The following is an 8,681-nucleotide window of genomic DNA, read 5'->3' as shown; positions in this document are numbered from 1 at the left end:
CACTGTTTTATGTATATGTTTGATTACATACAGCCTTGTGACAGTTTTCCTGCATGTCATAAGCATTTGAATATAAATTAAAATGTTAAAATCAAATCTGATATTGTTTTACCTTTTATTTGGTGTGTGGAAGGTGTGTGGAAGAGGGGGTAGTCTTATACGGCGAGTATATAACAAACTCTGTATTTTGGGTGGAAATGTTAGGGGGTCGTCTTATACGCCCAGTCGTCTTATACGCCGGCAAATACGGTACTTTTTAATTAAAAAAAGGAAGAAAAACAGGGTTCTTATTAATTGATCTGGGTGAGGGAAAAAATCTTTAGCCAAATAACACTACAGGCTCAAGTGAGGACATTTCAGATTCTTGAGTTTCCTTTCTTCATATTAATACCAATCCATCCAAGACATTTTAGTGGCAATTATAATTGTTTTACAACTGCCTTGGAAGCCTGTTATATCGCAGCACTTAAGGAGAGGCTGTCATAACAGCCTGTCTCAAAAAAGCTCCAGTGAAGCCCGAAAGTAAAAGCTCACCCGTTGGCAAAGTCAGAAATTGATAAAGCACAAGTGAACTGGAAACTCGCTAGGTAAACAAAAGCTCCAAGCCATTTAAAAACAATGAAAAATCGCTCACCGCTTTTATGTGTGCCGATCCCACCAGGATTCTAAAATGAAACCTAGTAATTTCTTACTAAGGACGCATATTTGTTTGTTTTAAGGCAACAGGACAAAAATATATCATCCTGCCAGGCACAAAAATATGATAATATGTTAACACGCGGAAGCTACTTAATGATGAGATACCTTCAAATGCCTCCTAAACCAGTTCAAAGGGGAAAGACAGAATATCACCTCGCGCTGCCAGGTTCTGGTGAGAGAGTTGTTTACCGCACGCAGCCAAACAAGCAGTCCGTGGCCCGGGAGCGCGTCATCACAGCTTTTTTAGGGGCCTATCCATTACCTCATGACAGCTGTGAGCCCGGCACCTTCCAATCAATGCGGCACGGCTGGGTCACTGTGAACCTGAATGATCTCATCTCCTAGGTAGCGGGCTGGCAGTTGCAGCAGTCTGTGCACAGAGCAGCTCATTTGGGTAGATTGCACTGGTAGTAAAGATATCAGAGAGCTTTTTCCATAATTTAGGCTTTTCTCTTAATGGTGTTATTATCCTTCAAGTGCAGTAATGAGGCTACTGAGAGTTTTCTTGTGGTGCTTCACTTCTTACACTCATGTTTAATATCTCGCCCACTCATCACCTTGTCGGGAGGTTACAAGGAGGTGCCCTAGGCAGTGTTCCCAGTTTCTGATAGGAGAAAGAGGGTTTTACTTTTCCTCATTTGAAAGATCTTTGCCAAGTTACAAGCATGATTTAACTTTTATACAAATACTGTTGAATTATAATATTAAAATACAGTCTTTACCTGTGGCATGGCAGAAGTCATAAAAGTAGACATTTTTTGCATGCACAGACTGAACAGTTGTATTTTCAACCTGAACATCCATGAGTTCATCTGTAGTCTTCCTGAGACCCACACTTGGCTATTTTTGACCCTAACCTTTTAAGCACACCTTTTAAGTTGATGTGAAGAACATGAAAGAGACAAATAATTGCCTTTTTCAAGATATAAAATGAAAGATGGTGGCAGAGCAGATTTAAACTACACTCATCTCCTCTCAGAACCAAAATAGAATCACAACTAAAATACAGAGCAATAAATCTGAAAAACAAATTGAAGATAAGTCGAAAATCTTATAACCAAGGATTTATGGAAGAAGCTACATGAAGAATGATAGGGAGACTAGACATGCAAAAAGGGCTGAGCCTGCTCCAACAAGAAGAGGCTGAAATTCCAGCGGGATATCTCAGTTGCAAAGGTTTCCCCTGAGGAGCATGGGGTTTCAACCCCACACCAGGCTCTCTACCCAAGAGCAAGAGGGTCATGAAGATACACCCACATAACCTCTGGCTGTGAAATCAGTGGGGATTCTGCCTTCCAGGGAGAGTTAGGAGTCTGCTAGGGACACAGGCACCATATGAAAGGGCCAACATGCAAAGTCATGTTCTCAGTCATTCACCCTGGGCTCTGGTGGTGGGAGGGTAGAGCAGACAAGAGTCATGCGATCCCCTATGCTGAGTGAATCTACTGCACCACAGATGCCAAATATTTTAAAGCTTTTTTCTTTTAATTGTTTTTTAAGATAGAGGAAAGGGAGGGAGAGATGGAGAGAGGGAGAGAAGGAGAGAGAAGGAGAGAGAGAGAGAGAGAGAGAGAGCGAGAGAGGGAGGGAGAGAGAGAGAAGAGAGAGAGAGAGATGAGAGAGAAACATCCATTGGTTTTCTCCTGTATGTAGCCCAACTTGGGATTCAACGCACAAGCTAGGTGTATGCCCTGACTGGGAATTGAACTCATCACCTTTCAGTGTAGGAGATGATGCTCCAACCAACTGAGCCACCCAGCCAGATCGACAGCAACATTTTTGGGCTGAGCTTCCTGCTCCTTACAGGATAAGTCTTGGGGAAAGAAATAGCAATGCACTCGAGACTCCCTGTCACCCAATCCTATGCAACTCATGCGCTGCTGAGGAATCAGCTGCCTGGATCTAGGTGTACAGGTCTGGGCAGATCAGGGGGTGTCAAAGACAGTTGGGTGGCTTTCCCCCTACTTTCCTGTGAACCTGACTGGTGACACCCTTTTCATGAGAGATCCACTAGCCTCACCTCTGGGTCCTGGTGGCCTCACCCTCTCTACTCACAGTGACTCCATCCTGCTGAGATACGGACAGAACTAGGACAGACCAAATTGTATGGCTCTGGAGTGGGGACAGCAGCCTCCACCTTTCCCCAGGCCTGACCAGCAACTTCCTGTCTCCTGACTCCTAACAGCCCCACCCTGTTGAGAGCAGGCTCCTGACAGACCTTGGCACAGACTGAGTGGTGTGGTTCTAGGATGGGAGAAATTTTTCCTTCGCACACCGGACCAGTGCAGAGCTTTTCTTGCACATGGCCGAACATTTGTCTGTCAGGACCTATTAAACACTGCTGGCCTCAACCTGACAACTCCTTGAGACCCTGTTCTACCACAAAGGTCTGTGAGCAACTAGAAGGTGACAGTTAGATGTTGTATACTCTGGGACATTTGCTGAGTAGTCTCAGACCCAGCCGGAGCCTCGAGTTTGAACCTGTATCAATGTGGTGAATACCACTCATCCTCACCTGATGACTCAATGAGAATCTATCTCATGCAACTCGAGTATCACCAGAGACTCTTTCGGTGACTGAGCCTAATAGGCAGGCAGAATGTGGAGGCAAGCAGAGGCAGATCTTGGAATTCTTTGGTACTTTTGCTGACCTGCCCACCAGGCTTGCTGCCGGCAAAAGCCTAACTTGGTGTGCAGCGTTATCCTTCCTGCACACACCCAACCAACAGAGGCAGCCACACACTGTAGACTGCTTTGAAGCTCCAAACAGGTTACCCAGGGGCAGACACAGGCAGTGTCTGATATTGACCTGCACCAGAGTCCCTCCAAGAGACCCTGGAACCAACATACCCAGTGGCCAACTTCAGATAACATCAGAGCAGGCCCTAGTTAGCATCAAAAGTGGCACATCCAAAGGGAGGTCTTGACAGGCAACAGACCCTGCTGAGACAAATTCCATTCTGTGTGTCAATGCCTGCACAACAGCTCATACACTGTGGCTGGGGTTGATTCTCACAGTCAGCCAGCCTGAGGGTTGACCCCAAACCCAAATGGACCAATTGTAATCAAGACTCAATTACAACAATAGGTCCCAATAACCTACACAAGGGTCATTCTTAGAGCACCCAGTACAGGTGATCAAATAATGTGCCACTGGTCCCACAGGACACTTACTACAAAAGGCCATCCTATCAAGCAGATCTACCTAATACATAGAAACAAACACAGAGAAACAGTTAAAATGGGGAGACAAAGAAGCATGCCCCAAATGAAAGAACAGGAGAAATCCCCAGAAAAAAAAGTAAATAATATAGAGGCAGGCAATTTACCAGATATAGAGTTCAAAAGAATGGTTATAAAGATGCTCATCGAACTTAGTGAGAACTACAACTTGAAGATGGACATAGAAACCATAGAAAAGAACCAGTCAGAATAAAGGATACAATATCTTGAAGAGTACACTAGAAGGAATTAGAAGTAGGTTGAATGAAGCAGAGGATGGAATAAGTATGTTGAAAGAGAAGGTAGAAAAAAATACCCAATCAGAGCAGAAAAACAATTTTAAAATAAAAAATAATTTGTACAGTTTAAGGAATATTTGGGACAACATGAAGTGAATGAACTCTGCATCATGGGGTACCAGAAGGAGAAGAGAGCAAGCAAGGGATTGAGAAGCTATTTGAAGAAATAATGACTGAAAACTTCCCTACTTCCCTAACCTGGTGAAGGAAAATGACACACAAGTCTAAGAAATGCAGAAAATCCCAAACAAGATGAAACCAAAGAGTCCCACACCAAGACACATTATAATTAAAATGCCAATGTTTAAAGAGAAAGAGAGAATCCTAAAAACAGCAAGAGAAAGTTAGCTAATTACCTACAAGAGAACTCCCTTAAGACTATCAGCTGATTTCTCAATAGAAACATTTCAGGCCTGAAGGGATTGGCATGAAATATTCAAAGTGATAAAAAGCATGACTTATAACCAAGGCACTCTACCAAGCAAGGTTTTCATTTAAAATTGAAGAAGAAATAAAGAACCTTCCAGACCAAAAAACAAAACACAAAAAAAACAAAAACAAAAACAAAGAAAAGGGTCCATTACCACCAAATCAGTATTATAAGAAATGTTAATAGCTCTTTAAGACAAATAAATAAAAAACAACAGAGGAACATAGTTAAAAGACTAAAATGGCAATAAATAGGTACTGGTCAATAAATAAATAGTTACTGGTCAATAATCACTTTAAACAGAAATGGCTTAAATGATCTAATTAAAAGACATATGGTAACTGAATAGATAAGAAAATAAGACTCATTTATATGTTGTCTACTAGAAACCCACCTCAGAATGAAAGACACACATAGACTAAAAGTAAAGAGATAGGAACACAATATTTCATGCAAATGGAAATGAAAACAACAACAGCAGCAACTGACATAGCAATACTTATATCTCACAAAATAGACCTTAAAACAAAGCTATCATAAGAAACAAAGAAAAACACACAATATAATATACAGATTATGTATTATAGAATTGTACCTCTGAAACCTATATAATTTTATTAACCAATACCACTCTAATATATTTAATTATAAATAAGCAAAAAGTGCATAAATAAATAAATGCTGAAAAATGAACACGCATATGTTTCTAAAAACCCTACTTAAACTGAAACAGAGGTCTTCCATAACACCATTATATAGGAAAAAGTATTATATGCAGTCATATTTTCCTAGTGTCATTACATTTTTTAAAGCCATGCTCTACTGAAAAGACTTTTTTTCAAGTACTTCATGTTTTTGTTACCTTATTTAATAGTGAGCCAGTGAGATTTTTCAGCTGAAATGTCAGGTTTATAATTAGGATTCCTATAGTCTAAAGTTTTTCTTGCCTAAAGACATGGGTATCTTTTCAAAGATTTGAAATCTGTATTACACCAATTAGATAAATCTTCTTTGAACCTTTCACATAGTAAATTAATTTTTTACTACTTCCTTTTCCTTTTGACCTTTCTAATAAACATGATAAATGTAAATTTAAGATTGAACAATTATTTACATGAAATTAAATGTTGCCTACTTCCAATTAAGATTGGGAGAAATATTATAATAGTCTGAGATATCACAGATAAGTGTCAATTATTTACATTTTGAGATGTAAAACTTTATTTGTGTGTTTTTTTTTAGCACCTAGCACATTGTTGGATCTCCCTCAATTAAACGGATTCATTCTATTTTCAGTTATAGAATTAAGTCTATCATACTGATTTCTTGGATTACAAATAAAATTTATTACTGTGATTGTTTCATCAAATAAACTGTCTTATGGTCATAAACATTATTTTAATGCTTTCATATTTTATTTTCTTTTATAGAAATGCTTAGCAAAAAGAAAATGTAATTTCAGAAAATGATTTTAATATCTGATATATGCACAGAATATAATGACTTATATTTGAATAAAATAGGATTTTAACTGTCTGATAAAGAGGAAACTAGGTCAGTTAAAATCTTTATCTTTCAATTACAGGGTGAAAAATCTCATTTATTCAGGATTTTTATTACTCCAGAATTCATGGCAATAATAACAATGATTAGATTGAAGTTTTTAGTTATATTATCTCCAAAGAAAATTTTTACTCTTTAACACAGTCTACTTTCCCCTATATCATTTTTTTATCCCTTATTATGAGAAAACTTTAAGTATGCATAATAGGATACTGAATTTATAATTTATAATTAACCAAATTAAATAAATGATTTTAAAAATCCTTTAATTGGTCCATAATTCCTGTATTCTCACCATTTACATACTTCTCCCTTGGTTTACTCCACAAATAAACTGTGGTCCCCAAGAGGGAAAAGTGATAAATTCTTATTTATGAGGGATCTGTTCTTAATCATTTGTTCAAAATAGCTTTTGAGAGCTAGTCTTTTGCATAGTACTGTGCTGGACTTTAGGTGACCCAACAATAAACAAGATAACATATCTGGCTCAGCAGTACTTCTATTCTAATTTTGAATCAACCCAATATTATGTTTACATTATCTGGTCATAAGAAGCTCCACAAAAATCAGTAAGAGTGCAGCTAATCCAAATGTTAGGTGGAGGTCAGGAATCTGAATGCATGTGTGATAAAAAGACATCTTAGGGAGTTTAACAATGCAAAAATTATTTGTTGTTCCACTACTGTACATTTTATCTTAACAAAGTATATATTAGTTTATACAATAGGATCAAAGAGTTACTTTTCAAACCCACCTGTACCACTTACTACCTGATCTTAGGTGCTTTACTAAATTTTTTGTGTGTCAGTTTTCTAATTTGTAAAATGGGATTTAAGTAGTGGTAAACCTCCCACCATTGTAGAGATTAATGAGCTACTAAAAATTCTAAGTAAAACACTGAAATAGTTTTTGACACATGGCAAGCGCTCAATAGATGTTAGCTATTATCATTTTCATTGTCATTGTGGGCTGTTGAGAAAATATTTTAGTAAACCAGCAGCACACTGCTTGATCTTTCAATACATTTTACTGAAAACTTGATGTCCTGGGCTAAGAGGAAGGCTTGGGAAGTGAATTTTCAATGTATGGGTAGTCTGAGAACTCAAGAGAGAGATTTCCCGAACTCAGGAAGTGTGTTTACATTTCAAGAGACTGAGGCCCAGGATCTTAGAGAAATCACTAGGTCACATAAGCAAGGTGATGGGGTTTGTGTGCCCATTGAAGAGATTTACATTTAAAAAGGTTAGAATGAGAGACCCTTATCTTTTCTTCCAAACTCCAAAGAAAAAATTTTTCTTCCTGGTTTTTGGTATATGTGGGGAAGGTAGCTGCTTTTTCTAGGTTATATAGGTATATGACATCCACTTGCTTTTATCCCCTCACCTATGAAGTTTGAGGCCACTCACTTGGGAGATTTTACCGTCTGTCCTTCATTGTGTGTTCCAGGAATAACCACTGGAAAAAAAGGGGATCAACGCAGCTATTAATGACTGAGTTGTCTCTGATGTAGAATATCTTGGATGCACATTTAGGATGAAATCAATAATGAGGATTATTCCAAATCCAACAAACATCCTCCTCCTCATTCTCTTCCACATCAACATCATGGCAGAGAATAGCTCTAGTCCACCTGCTAGATATGTTGAAAACCAATTTCTTGAGCACAGCCTAGACTGTATTTTTAACCCTTTGTTTTACATCAGTACAGCTATGTGACTAAGTTTTGGTCAATAAAACCTGGATAGAAGGAGTTCCACCTCCAGGGACTTATAGTCTACTCTTCAATCCTCTACGTACTAGTATTTTCTCCTCCTTTACCTGCCTGGGTGGATGCATAAAATGTAAGGGAAAACTTTGAAATTTTAGATGACAATTGAGCCACTATAGAGAAGGAGGTTGGGAACAGGCAAGGCTATATGAAGGAAGCTTCCTCTAACCCAGCCCTACCAATCTTCATTATTCTTAGATGTTATGATAAGACTCTAAGATTTTCATGAGCAAGAAGGATGTTATAGCAATTAGCTTTGCTGATACAGAGATCGAGTCTTCTTAATCATTATGAAAGACTCCCAGATGTGGTAGGCTCTGTGTATCCTCTTCTTCCCAAAGGAACTCAGCCATGACTCTAGACCAGGGTGGGCAAACTTTTTGTGAGTGCGTGCCTAAACCAGCAAAATCTCTGACTCAAAATTCTTCTGCGTGCCAACCCTAATTTTTTGAGAACATGTTATGCCTACTTGATATCTCTTAAGGTGTACATATGTGAAGAACCTTGAATAAATAATAAAATTCATTCAAGCAACAAAAACACAGTATATCATGATGAAAAATATTTATTTTTTAAATATATTTTATTGATTTTTTTTACAGAGAGGAAGGGAGAGGGATAGAGAGTTAGAAACATCGATGAGAGAGAAGCATCGATCAGCTGCCTCCTGCACACCCACTACTGGGGATGTGCCCACAAC

This window comes from Myotis davidii, unplaced genomic scaffold, assembly GCF_000327345.1.
Source record: "Myotis davidii unplaced genomic scaffold, ASM32734v1 scaffold103, whole genome shotgun sequence".
Classification (NCBI taxonomy): Eukaryota; Metazoa; Chordata; class Mammalia; order Chiroptera; family Vespertilionidae; genus Myotis; species Myotis davidii.
Note: the sequence above shows the minus strand (reverse complement) of the source record.